At 42.5% G+C, this 14845-nt stretch overlaps 1 long non-coding RNA gene and 2 pseudogenes across 1 annotated transcript; all 3 read left to right on the forward strand.

Moving 5' to 3' along the window:
• The first annotated feature begins 1794 nt into the window (after positions 1–1794).
• Positions 1795–3659, forward strand: LOC9653562 (annotated as a pseudogene).
• Positions 3660–5987: 2328 nt separating this feature from the next.
• On the forward strand, positions 5988–6844 carry LOC112349238. Its single transcript, XR_002993329.1, has 2 exons — positions 5988–6627; positions 6687–6844. It is a non-coding gene; the product is annotated as an uncharacterized LOC112349238 (long non-coding RNA).
• A 243-nt stretch (positions 6845–7087) lies between these two features.
• LOC9653563 lies at positions 7088–8038 on the forward strand (annotated as a pseudogene).
• Positions 8039–14845: the final 6807 nt, after the last annotated feature.

Consider the following 14845-nt stretch of genomic DNA (forward strand, 5'->3'; position numbering starts at 1 on the left):
TACGGCTACAATGTGGTATATTAATATTAGTGTAGTGGGATTCTGGTATATATATTACCTTGGCTAGGTAATACACTAATTATAATATTATAGCATATGGACCATCCATTTGGGATTGAATCTAGTCCATCCATTCTTGTATAGAAGTAAAGGTTTAAACCCTAATTAATATACCTATTCATTGGAAGAACTGAAAGACATTGCAATTTGTCATTAAAAGATATAGTTTTTTGGCAATGCTTTACTCTAGTATTTTTATTTTTATTTCTTCATTTTATTTTAGATCTAAATCTGTATTAATTTTTTGCAAGATCTAGAATTTTAACTATTGTTGTGTTTAGATTTACTCTTTCTTTTAATCTTTATTGCATTATCTTCTTCTACTATGCCACACTATCATCAATTAAAGAGTGTGTCATTTGAAGCTATTAATGTTGTTTTTTTAGATCGAACTTTTGGTGTTATAGAGTATTATTTTATTAGTGCTACACCCATGTAGTCTCCAACTTCCATAGGATAAGATTACACAACTTATTTTGTTTTCGTTATTCTACCATTTTTCATTGATATGGAGCAAGCTATGGATGATGCAGTTTGGTTGTTGAAAAATGTTTGAGGATCAAGTTTACAGAAAGATAATACTTACGAGCTTAAATAAATTTCAGATTGTGATGAAAAATTTGATTATTATAGAGATAGCTTTAGAGATGAGTTAAAGATTTTATGGCGTAAGCGTTAATCCTTCAATTTGCCATTTAATATTTTCTCTTTACCTTTTATTCTGTCCCAACCTTTTCTTATTTATTAGCTTGAGCCACCTTCTCATATTCCTAGTGTTTCTTCCTTATCTGCAATATTTTGTTTTCCTAACACGTCGATTATTTATGACTTTTATGATTTTCATTCTCAATTAGTGTTGAATTGAGTGTTTTTTGTCCTCCTAATATTGATCTAGATATTGAGTATTCCCATGTTTCAATGGTTGAGTCACTTTTGGCTAGAATTTCAAATTACATCCCCACTTTTTAATGTTGTTGACAGAATTATCGATGAGTAGGTATAGTTCTTTTGCTTTGGTTTAAAATTATGGCTTTGAGGTTTATTTAAGCATTTGGTAGTTGTATATAAAGTTGCAATTAGTTCGTTAGGATTTTGCAGTCAATTGATGCTTATGCTATATTTTTAGGTTTTATTTCAGTCGTAGTTCAGAATGAGCAAAAGTTCACTTGATCCATATGCAATAAAGATTAAATGGATGCCACTATATGGATTTATGATGATTTAGGTCTAGTCATGAATAATTGATTGACCTTTATTTGTCTTAGCCACTTTTAACAAGAATTCAAAGAAATCTTTGCTAATTTATATGATTATTAATAAAATATTACTGGCAGATAATCATCTAGTTAAAGTCAAATAATTTATCAAAATAATGGCTCATAAAATTTTGTAATTATTTAAACATAAAAATCTCATAAATTAAGAGTCATTGCATTGGAAAACAATAACAGCCCTTCAAATTATATTAAATTTAGATCATCTAAATTGTAACACAAAACCACTAAAAATAATATACACAAAAATAATATCATTATCCTGAACTGCTGTCTAGGTATATTATAATCCGGCCGAATAGAATATTTGCAGTCCGTGGAGTATATAAATCCAAGACGGCGCTAGGGCATTTCTTTGGGGGCCTCTGGCGGTTGAGCTCGGGAGGATTGCTTGCCTGTGTGCCCGCTTCTTCCTTCTAACTATTTCTCTCGCTTGTGGCGTAGATGGAGCTGGATCTGGATGGCGCCCATGGTGAGTGATCGCATCTCTCCTTTGCTTGCTTGATTGTTTTGCTGTGGAGCTTGGTTTTTCTTGCTTGGGTGCTTTCTTTCTCCTCTTTGCCGCAAGAAGGCGAAGAGCTCGACTAGATTTCCCACGCCTCCAGCAGCCCACCGGACAAAGTCCGGCCCGACCTGGGGACATCCTGGCTCGGGCGTTTTCCTTTGGAGGCGGCGCCTCCAAATGGGACTCGTGGGTAATTTGCAAGAGGGGGCTGCCGCGCTGGTGGAGGTACTCGGCGAGCGCCTCTACTAGGCTACTGTGGCGGCCTCCACAAATTCCTTAATTCTAAAGAAGCACACACCACCTTTCGCGAGGTGGTCACTTTTCTTAATTTCTACGAGTCTGAATTTGAAGAAAACGCTCTGCTACTTGACTTTTCGTTTTCTTCAAAGAGAGCAAAAATATACGAAGAAAGGTAGTAAATTCCAAGCAACTCCATAACTCCAAGATGGAATTACAGTGTAAAGGAGAATGAAATCCATGCAAGGTTGTAGGCTTTCAAACCTGGTGCTGCGAAGCTTCAGACACAAGCGGCGGCCTCGGCACCAACAAGTCCTCCCATCGCAGGTGAGCTCTCGATCTCTATTTCTCTCGCTCGATCGAGAATGCATGCCCTTGCATGCGCGATTTCTTCTCACGCCATGTCTTGCAGCTCGCCTTGTCTGGTTCCAATGGCTGTCATCGCCAACGTTTGCGGGACTCCCATGAGGAGCGCTCTCATTCCCAGCCATGAGATCCATCTTGCCAAGCCAATCAAGGTCTCTATTTCGGTGAGGAGCGGCAAGGTACCAGCGATTGCGATGACTGCCGCAGCTGAGTATCGATCGCTTTGTTTTCTTTTCTTCTTTCATGAAAGCTTGGATTCTTTTTTCTCTCTTTGCATGCACAGGGAGCGTCGCGAAGCAAGACAGCAGCAAGACTTCGCAGATCATGCACTGGCTCTCTACCGAGAAGATCGAGATGTTTAAGTCGCTCGAGACCTGGGCGGAGGAATCCATCCTCCCATTCCTCCGGCCGGTGGAGAAATGCTGGCAGCCCCAGGACTATCTCCCGGAGCCATCCTCGGAGAGCTTCTATGACGAGGTCCTTGAGCTGAGGGAGCGAGCCGAGAGCTTGCGCTTCTGCCTCGTCGGGGACATGACCACCGAGGAAGCGCTGCCAACTTACTTGACGATGCTCAACACTCTCGATGGCACCCGCGACGAGACCGGTGCGAGCCCGAGTCCGTGGGCAGTGGTGCCTGGACTGCCGAGGAGAATCGCCATGGTGATGTGCTCAACAAGTATCTCTACCGCACTGGACGAGTCGACATGAAGCAAATCGAGAAGACGATCCAGTACTTGATCGGTTCTGGAATGGTAAAGAGCCAGAGTTTCTTCTTTCTCGGGAACTCAAAAGTTCGGGTTTTCCATCTTTGCAGGATCCCCAGACCGAGAACAATCCATATCTCGGGTTCATCTACATGTCCTTCCAGGAGCGAGCCACTGCCACACGGCAACACTGCTCACCACGCCAAGGAGCACGGAGACCACCCTCGCGACTGTTTGCGGCCTCATCGCAGCCGACGAGAAGCGGCACGAGAATGCTTACACCAGGATCGTGTTTGAGCACTTCTCTTTAGTGGCACAGAGGACGGGAGTGTAAACTGCCAACGATTACGCAGGAACTCTGGAGCACTTGGTCAAGAGATGGAACGTCAAGTCCATCACTGGACTGTCTGCTTGCGCGCAAAAGGCCCAGGATTTCGTGTGTGGTCTCTAGGCGTAAAAGGTAAAGGTGTACATTACGAGTTAATGTTCCAATAATTTGCTTTGTTTTATTTTGTTTAGACACCATCTAAAATAAAAGAGTTTATAATAAGCATGTGCATTGTTTTATACATTTTTTTTCTTTTGATTGTTTAGGAATTAACCAGTGGATATACATAGAATATATTTGAATATTTGAATATATTTTATTATTCAGCACCATATACTAATATTGGGATTTTGATATCTATTCAAATTGGTGAGTATCAAAATCCCAATATTAGTATATGGCATAACTAGACCTCAAGTAATGACCACTTGCTCTTGTATATAAATTACAATTTTTGGATTAACATTTATGTATTCCAATTTTGTATTTCATGCACCCACCACAGTTAATACTCATTTAAAATTTCTGAATAAAATACATTCTAACTTATTCTACCATCTAATGATTTATGATATTTATATAATTTATAAAATTTGTGAGTAAGTTAGTCACTTTTCTTATTATGGTTTCTCCAGCATTAGTCTTTCAGATGGAGAGGTGATGTCCCAATGTAATCTCTTGTACTGATATCATTGTTCATATGAACAAAGTGAGAAATAATCTATAATTGATAGGAAACAAGAGGTTAAGAAAATGGAAGAATACCACAGATAAATGAATTAAGTATACCTTGAAACTCTTTGACTTTTAGATTCAATAGCAAAGTTTGGTGGTAGCACCATCATTTAGTCAGGTCAATCATCAAGGAAACACATTGGTGTGATGAAAATTGTGTCATATTTTTTCTTTTGGCCATAATTTTTGAGTTTAGATCCATGATAATATAGATCACTAACATGATAATCCGACTGGCTCCAGAATCCAAACCAAGGTTATAAATTGTCCTTGTTTTTTTTAGCAAGATTTAATATAATTGAGATGGCAAAGGAAAAGAGTTTATTGATAACTAATTAATGTCAAGGATAATGCCCTATGAGTGCTTTGTGAAGGATTTCACAACAAACATGTATTGTCTCTACTTGTTAGCAACTGTTTATAATTGTATTATATTTTAACTTGACTATGAACTCTTATTAAATTAAAGGGAATTAACATTTTCATTTCCACAATGTTTCTATTGTATATATTAATTATTTCATATGAGGCAACTAATTATTCATCTATATGGCAGTCTTATAGTAGATAATAGCTCAAAAAAGTCTTAGATCTACATAAAGGATATTCAAAATATCAAAATATTCTCACAGACTCACAAAGTTGGAACAATAATTATATAATTATGATATCTTTTATCAATGGATGCTTTAAAAGACAAAAAACATATTTATAAATACTTAATACTTGTGTCATTTGCCCTAATACCATGATCTCTCTCCCTTTTACCCAATTAAAAAATGGGAAATTATTTTATAAGAAAACCTTTAATGGACACTTTATCTCTATTTTCCCTCTAAAATTTTAACAATCCATAGTGACAGTATATGTAAATATCAAACATATCATACCATATAGCACCTATATATCATTCCACTCACAAAACTTCTTCATCTCTCTTATTTTTCAAAATCACTATTGTTTATTGTCATGCCCACTACAAACTCAATATAAGTTATATTTTGAAATATTTCTCATGACTTAGATCCTTTGTCTTGATCGTCTAATGCAATATAGAAAAAATAAAAAATAAAATGTATATACAAGGAATTATAAGAAAAAACAGTTGATATGGATTTCATTATAAGTAATTTCCATGTATAATAATTCTATACATGTTTATAATGTCAAAATTAGTATCTTATATTTAATAATCTTTATTTGGAGGGGCTAATGTTTTAAAGATAGCTTTTTTATCTATTGTGATAATATGCTGAAAACATGAAAGTTCTACTTCACTTTATTTTTCTTTGAAAATGAAAAACTAGAATTGAAAAAAAGAGCCAATATTGAAAAAAAAAATCCCACATGAAATTTATACTTTATTTATTTTAATCTAGAAAAATAGGTAAATAACACTTGTTTAAAGAAGTTTTTTTCAGTGTTGAAATTAAAGTGACCTTTAGCAAGAATTCAAAGAACTCTTTGCTGATTTATATGATTTTTAATAAAATGTTACTGGCAGATAATCATCAAGCTAAAGTCAAATAATTTATCAAAATAATGGCTCATAATTTTTTTTAATTATTTAAACAATAAAATCAGAGTCATTGCATATAATAGCTCTCCAAATTATATTAAATTTAGATCATCTAAATTGTAACATAAAACCACTAAAAAGACTAAAATAAACAAATTTTTAACTTCTGTCTAGGTATAATCCGGCCGAATAGAATATTCGCAGTCCGTGGAGTATATAAATGCAAGACCTGCGGCGTTAGGGCTTTTCTTTGGGGGCCTCTGGCGGTTGAGCTCGGGAGGATTGCTTGCCTGTGTGCCCGCTTCTTCCTTCTAACGATTTCTCTCGCTTGTGGCGTAGATGGAGCTGGATCTGGATGGCGCCCATGGTGAGTGATCGCATCTCTCCTTTGCTTGCTTGATTGTTTTGCTGTGGAGCTTGGTTTTTCTTGCTTGGGTGCTTTCTTTCTCCTCTTTGCCGCAAGAAGGCGAAGAGCTCGACTAGATTTCCCACGCCTCCAGCAGCCCACCGGACAAAGTCCGGCCCGACCTGGGGACATCCTGGCTCGGGCGTTTTCCTTTGGAGGCGGCGCCTCCAAATGGGACTCGTGGGTAATTTGCAAGAGGGGGCTGCCGCGCTGGTGGAGGTACTCGGCGAGCGCCTCTACCAGGCTACCGTGGCGGCCTCCACAAATTCCTTAAATCTAAAGAAGCCTGCTCTTTTGTTGTTCTTACAAGGTCTCTCTTCTCCAAGTCCAAGAAAATGGATCTCTACTCCACGATGAAGTGCTGGGGATTCAAGCCAAATGCCTTGAAGGCTTGTGCCGCTCTGGCAGCTCTCTCTCGAGGATGGATTGCTTGGATCGGGCCAACGGCAGTGTATTGGACCAAACCTCTTCGTCTCGTAGAAATGTCCCAAGTGTGAGAACTCCGAGGTTGTGTTTGATACTGGTCCATAGTGACGTGGAATTCTTTGATAGTGGTGATGGGGAGCGGCTCTCGAGGCTTTGTGAGAACTTTCACCGCCGCTTGCACGCGAGAAGATGAAACTGAAATCGAGGGGGTCTCAGCATGAAAACTTAATAATTTATTAAATAATTAGGTTTAATAATACTAATTGAAAACCTCGTATATTAAAGAATAATGTTTTTCTCAAACCCTAGCTATGCGCTGGTGCTGGATCTAGACGACACGCTGGAATGCAGAAAGAACTCAACTATGCCTAGTAGCGTTCCTCAGCAAGATGGCGCAGGTATACAAGCTCATAATCTTCAGTGTGTCAGACTCGTAGGACTGTCTCCCGGAGCTATCCTCGGAGAGCTTCTACGATGAGGTCCGTGAGCTGAGGGAGCGAGCCGAGAGCTTGCCCAACGACTACTTCTTCTGCCTCGTCGGGAACATGATCACCGAGGAAGCGCTGCCAACTTACTTGACGATGCTCAACACTCTCGATGGCACCCGCGACGAGATCAGTGCGAGCCCAAGTCCATGGGCACTGTAGTGGCGTGCCTGGACTGCCGAGGAGAATTGCCATGGTGATTTGCTCAACAAGTATCTCTACCTCACTGGACGAGTCGACTTGAAGCAAATCGAGAAGACGATCCAGTACTTATCGGTCCTGGAATGGTAAAGAGCCAGAGTTTCTTCTTTCTCGGGAACTCAAAAGTTCGGTTTCCATCCTTGCAGGATCTCCAGACCGAGAACAATCCATATCTCGGGTTCATCTACACCTTCTTCCAGGAGCGAGCCACCGCCATCTCTCACGGCAACACTGCTCGCCACACGACTGTTTGCGGCCTCATCGCATTCGATGAGAAGCGGCATGAGAATGCTTACACCAGGATCATGGAGAAGCTGTTTGAGATCGATTCGGAGGGCGCAATGCTGGGGCTGGAGGACATGATGAGGAAGAAGATCTCCATGCCGGCTCATCTCATGTACGACGGCCAGGACAAGAACCTGTTTGAGCACTTCTCTTTGGTGGCACAGAGGATGGGGGTGTCCACTGCCAAGGGTTACGCAGGAATTCTGGAGCACTTGGTCAAGAGATGGAATGTCGAGTCCATCACTGGATTGTCTGCTCGCGCGCAAAAGGCCCAGGATTTCGTGTGTGGTCTCCCTCCTCGGATCTTGAGACTGGAGGAGCGAGCTCAGAGCAGGGAGAAGAAGGGCCCCAAGACTGGAACGTTTAGCTGGATTTTCAATAGCGAAGTCGTTCTCTAGGCGTAAAAGGTAAAAGGTGTACATTACGAGTTAATGTTCCAATAATTAAGGCTTTGCAAGAGTCAATTTTGAATGTTTTTTGCAAATTTGAATTTAGGGCATGTGCAATCATTTGCACTGCTGAGGAGCAAAGGCTAGGTGGCTCTTCTGCAAATCAAATCCAATCCGGAAGCTCTGCTGCTGGATGTTGCCGATGATCCCGAGCTCCATGGACGTGGGAGCAAACGCCAGGCAGAAACTCCCGGCAGTGTTGATCGGGATCAAGTAATTCGTAGGAGGGAGCTGGAGATCCGCCCCATTCTCGAAGTGGAGTACCAGCGCAGGCACATCCACGCTCGCCTTCCCGGAGAAATTGTAGCACGTATCGAAGAGCGAGTAGCGTGGAGCCGACGGGAGGTTGATCGTGGCATTCCGGAACGCGTCGCGGATGGTGGCGTAGACCGAGGTCGGGAACCGAGTGACCGAGGTCCCAGAGTCGATGATCACGCCCCCGCTGCCACTCTGCGAGAGCTGGAGGGATTTGAGCGAGATGGGGAGCTGGGCGCCGCCGACGCTCACTCCGATCATGGCCGCGTAGTAGAAGGTGTCCAACTTTGGGTTCTTGAGCAGCGGCGAAAGCGCGGCGGTGGACGGGATCGCGGCGACACCGAATATCAGGCTGCTGGACGAGCGCGTCATTGGGTTGCTGCGATCCACGAGGCAGTAGGAGAAGGAATTCGCGGTGGAGGAGTTCGTCGAGGACGCGAATATCTGAGATGGGAAGGAGAGCTTTCCAGCGCCCAGGCCGAGGAGGCCAGCGGCGCCAGCGAAGAGCCCCTCGTTGTCAAACCCGCAGCCAAACGCGACGCTCATCGCTTTGCTGCCCGTGCCGAGCGTGAAGAGATCGCTGGAGAAATCGCCCACCGAGAAGGATCCATCGCCATACGCGACTTGGTACGAGCAGCGGCTGGTGGCACCGCGGCTGCCACTGCAGCTGTGGACCTCGAGAGCCTTGCAGAGCGGCGAGAGGCAAGGGATCCGCTGGAAGGAGCTCGAGTTCCTTGGATCGAAGATGGGGTCGGCTTGCTTGTAGCAGCTCTTGCATGGCTGGCATTGGAGCCAGGGGAGATCGCTGCCGGTGTCCACCACCATGAAGAGCGATCGAGCCGGAGTTCCAAGGCCGAGGCGAACGAAGTACTCGCCACTTCCATACAGGAGGCCGGAGGTGACGGGTCCATTGAGATCGGTCGAAGAAGCCTCGTCCTTCTTCTTCCCTGCGAGCTTGGCCTTGCTTTCGATCCATCTCACTCGCCGCTCGTCCCTCTGGAGCGTCTCGAGCAGCAGCTGCTCGTGAGTGTGGAGCTTCTCCTTTGCTTCCCGGAGGAGCGAGTTCCTGTGGATGAGTTCCAACGACAAGGTACCACCATCCCGCGGGGAAAGCTGGAGCTTGTTCTCGACGGGGTGGCGGAGCTCTCGCAAAAGCGTGGCGACATCGAGCGTGTTCCAGTGGCGGGGAGTCAGATCTGCGGAGACGAGCAGCGCAATTGTGAGCGAGGCCAACACAAATCCAAACGCGCGCATTGAAGAACACCACATTGACACCAGAGAACCAAAGCCACTGGATGGAAGAACGAACGAATCACGGGCCCAGGAAACTAAAGGCTGCCAATCCAATCCGGTCAAGCAATCATCAAAAGCTAGAGCTCTCACGCGACGAGAATTCAGGACACAGAGGAGAAAAAAGAGCTTCTTAAAAGCTCCACTCACCAGGGAACAAAGAAGGAGAAGAGCTCCTCTCCTCGCCTTCTCGCTTTCGTCCTCCTCCTTGTCAATGCCAGTCGCATAGAAACAAAATTTGCCGGAACAAGAGCCGGGGCTTTCCCCGTGACTGAACAGCGCCGCTCGTGACGAGCCTATCAGATCCTCATCCCTGCCGCTGAACGCCGCCCCCGCCTCGCCCCATTCCCGTGAGCTCCTGGGGGAAGAACCCTAGGACAGCGCTACAGAACAAAATGCCCAGAAGTACTTCCGACTTGGCAGCATTGCATTTTGCCACGTGCTCAAGCTTTCGTACGTCCACATGTCATCATATACTTTTGCCACGTGTACCAGACTCTAACCTTTTTACTTACGTGTGCGTTAAAGGCTTATGGAGAGTATATAGCCAAGCCCTTGTGATGCTTTGCAAGATATGGAGAAGAAAGCTAAGCAAACCCTTCCAGAAAAGGCGGTGGCGTTTGATTCCAATGGAAATTACTACTACTATCCAACGTGGGAGGACATCGTAAAGCGCACGCCTGGGGATTCTCTCCGGACCGTGAGAGCCAGGTTTGAGGATGGTTACTTTCGAATGGTGGTAAAACCCACGTTTACCATGAGAGATGCTCGGGCGGGCATCAGCCCAAGGATCGCTGGAGTGGTAAAACTCGCGACGGCGTTGCAGGATTTCCCCGGGGAGGATTTGCATGGATGGATCGATCCCGACGTGAATGCCGTGCTTTTCAAGGGAGTGAAGAGAGGGGTGCTAAACGAGGAGCGCGGGCGAGGGATTTGCAGGGATGTTCTTGGGCGAGAGGTTGTCAAGGATGCCAAAGGAGAAATCGTGTTAAGGAGAAATCCACGGCGCAAAAGGAAAGAACATATAAAAGCTTATTAAAAGGAATTGCGGTTTTTAGGGTTCTTTGAAACGAATTAAAGGGGTGCTCTGGTTTTATGTTTTAGGGTTTACCAATCTAAAGAATCTTTCTCTTCCACTGCAAGGGGACCTCATAATGATAAGGTACATAACTTAGTTCTTTAGGACCGCGATCAGTTAGTTGGATCTATTACAAGAACGATCAGAATTATTTAGCCAGAAGTTCGCCGGAGCGGAAAACATTCCAACTACACGTACTTTCAGGTAGAATCCAGATTTTGTTCGTGATATGGGGCCAACTAATTAAGCTTTCCTCCGAGTCCAAAGAAAAAAATGAGAGTAATTCACAGTGCACCAGCACCAACTTGATCAAGTTGCCGTCCCGTTTGGCTTGACGGCAACTGCAAATCAAAGGACCTCCTTCATCTCTGCAAGCGAGTGCCAAACAAACAGAATAACAAATGAATTTTTATAAGATACTGTAAAAATTGACGGACCGAAAAGCAACTCGAGGAACCTTTCCTGCTCATACGAAATGGTCACGACCATTTGTCACAGGAGCTCGAAGACTTGACTTGTTGGATGGACGCCTGAGACAAACAAGAAACGAACCAGAGGCGATGAACCATTCTTGAGTTCTCCTTAAATCTCTACAGCCAAGCAATACATTCCGGTGATCGCTCTAAACGAATTTCCTGGAGACAGAGAAGAAGTACCTTCATCCTATTGCTGCAAAACCACACAGGGATAGCTCTCTTGGAGAACTTTACTTTCATCCTCGAGGACCTTGAGTCCAGCACAGCTCACAACTTAGGATCATGGAAAAAATAGAAAGAAACTTTAGTAACAATGTAAACAAAAGTTTGGCTACCAGACACAAACGCTTTCAGCGTCAAGAAACGTCCAAAGCCTTTTAAGATCGACTCGGGCAGATCGACCCGGGAAGCTTTCTTGCGCTTCTAGAAAGGAGCTTCAGAGGATCGCCCCTGATAAAAAAACTCGTTAGTTCCAACTCTTCTTGCTTATCATTCACAATAAGGTCGGACGACTTTGGAAAGAGGCCAAAGCTATCGATGTTATGCCGGAGCGCAACGAGGCTGGACCATCCTCCAAACCCGATCAAAAGGCACAGTACTACTGCCAGATTGCATGCCAATCCAATTCCATGCCGCCTTGCTCTTGGAAGCAAATGGGATTCGTACCTCGATCGCGAGCCGTGATCTTGACAGGCTTGCCAGATCCCATCGATCCCCCACACGGCGCTCATCACTAGCGGCAAGATTGACCTGGGGACCGAGGAGAGAGCGGCGATGAGCTGGACCCGGCTCCGCCGTGCTGGGGAAAGAGTGATCCGATTTTGGGCTCGCGCTTGATCCGCCCGGCAAGGCGCCCACCCAGAAAGAAAACGAAAGAACAAGAGCTTTATTCTTTTGATTCCACAAAGACGAGCAAAGCAGAGCAGCGTCAACCCTGCGCACAATCACAGTTGTTTCCTCTAAGACCCTCTTCCTCTGCAGCATTGACAATGTCAGTAAGAGTTTTGAGCTTCAAGTCGGTATCTTGGGGGCTTTAGCTCTTCTTTTGAAAAGAAGGCATTTGGTGCTCCAAGAGATCAATGATGGACATGGGAAGTGCATCTTCTGCCTTTGTATCGAAAATAATGGCCTCCTGGAAAATTTTGTTCTCTTTTTACCACATTAAACCCCATGTGGCAAAAGATAACAAGCATTGCAAAAATTCTAAGTGTAAAATTTTTGGCTCTTGGCTTTGCATTGTGGCTCGGTTTGCTCTAGGTCATGTTTGTTTCATGTGACTTAGGTGGCCTAGGGCATTGCAAATAAAATTTTGTTTTGTTAATTTTTCTTTGATGTCCAAAAATTTACTTTGCCTCACTTCTTAATAATTTTAATGTACCAGAATTCCAAGTGACTTAGATAATTTCGAAAGTCTACAATTATGATTATATGTATTTTCTTTACAATTTTCATACACAAGGCTCTAACTTTTAGCCTTTTAAAATTATCATTTGAATCATTTAATAAGTTTCACTTAAAATTTTTTTGGTTTGGGCTAAAATTTTATTTCTACTTTTTCACATGAACAAAAATACCTTTAAAAAAAAAGAAACATGCATTTCAAATTTAAGCTTTACTCATGCCAAACATACTAAAGTGCCAAAAATTCCAACCATTTGGCATTAAAAAATGCTATTGTTTTACCTTCTATTAAATTTTATTATTGTTTACTATTGTTTTTTTTACTATTGTTGTTGGAAAAAAAAGAGAGAGGCTTACAAAATATCATGGCTTTACACTTCAAATATATTTTTTTATTGAAGCTACTAAAAACAAACTATATAGTTTCTTTTAATAGTTTTTGAAACTCTTCAAGATATTTAAAATGAATTTTACACCATCTATAGATTGATCTTCAATGAAATTTTGATGGTATATAGTTTTATTTTTTTATACATTTAAAAAAAATTTGTTTTCCAAGGCATTTAGTTATCAAATGCAAATATTGTTTGGAAGTTAAAATGTCAAATACATTCATAAAGGAAGATTCCATAACTTTCCAAGTAAGTAAAAGTTTTTTATTTCTTATATTCAAATAAAGTATCATTTGGTAATAACATAAGCTATAATAATTAATTAAAAATAAAATCAAAATCCTATGGATAGTAACAACTTTGTATAGTTATTCAGATAGATAAACCCTTTGCAAATATAAAGTTTTATTACAAAATGATACAAAGTTTGAGATATACACAAACCTTTATCTAGAAATTTTAAATGCATTAATATTCTTATATAAAAATGCTTATGAGGTTGTCGATTGAAATAAAGCATTTAATGTGTAGATGAATATGAAAAACAAAAAAGATAGTGATGTATTACTTAGTTAAATAATATTTTATTTTTTTATTTTTTTATTTTTTATTTGAAAGTTGTGAGTGTGGCTAACACGTAAGAGCCCTTGACCATATTATCCCCACTTGCCATATTTTTTTGTCTTATTTGCCACTGGAGCATTGAAGAACGAGTAAAGGGATGTCTTTTTTTATTTCCTTTGCAAAAAGAAGAATAATCTTAATTAATACTAAAGTCCCTGAATCTAGATTGCAAATTGCACAGATACCTCAACTTTCCCCCACTACTTGGATTTTGACATCTTTTGACAAATATGGATTAAAAGAGATGTCTATTATTCTTTCCTCTTTTTTTAAAACCCTAACAATGTTTTCCATGATAGAATGAAAGCAAAAGAGCATGGATACAACCAAATGTATTTATAAGTTTGTTCCACCAATCAGAGCACAAGACTAAGATGGCAATCTTAGCCGTTAAATTTCCCTCTCACTTCAAGCCGACGCCAATCACAGCGCAGGACGAGGATGGGCAATCTTAGCCGCTGAATTTCCCTCTCACTTCAAGCCGACGCCAATCACAGCGCAGGACGAGGATGGGCAATCTTAGCCGCTGAATTTCCCGCTCAACTTCAAGCCGACCAATCACAGCGCAGGACCCGGATCAACTCTCAGCCAATCAGAGCACAGGACCGGGATGGGCAATTCATGCTCACGGTACGAGTTCATTCACAGCGAGCGGATTATCTGGAAGGGAACTTGGATGTGGCAACTCGTGCACGATATGTACCAAGATGGCTTCACAGACATCACAGCGACTGATCTCTCGCCTGGAGCGGAGGCTACGGAATGCTCCGACTTGTGGCATTCTTGGCATCACATGCCATTCAAGGACGCGAGCTTCGACATTTAGGATACAAAGATAGTGTTTGGCTTTTAGATCGGATCAAAACTAAAGGAAGGATGGGTTTTAAAGAGGATGTTCAGCGGGAGTCCCTGAGATCCCGAGATGACGCGACGCTCAATGGGGTACACCGAGTTCTTGAAGCAAATGGTGTTTTCATCTCTATCGCATTTGGCAAGATCGAAAACTTGGATCTTAGAGCTGCTCTCTTCTGACTCTTTGCCTTAAGCCTCACCTATTTCGAGGCCAGTGGCTTCGAATGGTCCATGGAGTACTCAACCTTTGGAGACTCGTTCCACTATTATTTTTATAAGCTAAGAAAGGTTGTCTCTTTCCTCCCCGATCAAACTTTAAAACGCTCTAACATCAGGGAATGGCCAGAAAGGTTTTGCCTCGAGAGTCGACGGAAATCACAAGCAATGACATGGTGCAGGAGCAAATGCATGACGAAGATTATCTCATGAGAACCATGATGATCAACGACGACAGAACCACGTCCAGGTGATCGATCATTCCAAATGTCCTCAAAGTT

The sequence above is a fragment of the Selaginella moellendorffii genome, unplaced genomic scaffold, assembly GCF_000143415.4.
Source record: "Selaginella moellendorffii unplaced genomic scaffold, v1.0 SELMOscaffold_37, whole genome shotgun sequence".
Classification (NCBI taxonomy): domain Eukaryota; kingdom Viridiplantae; phylum Streptophyta; class Lycopodiopsida; order Selaginellales; family Selaginellaceae; genus Selaginella; species Selaginella moellendorffii.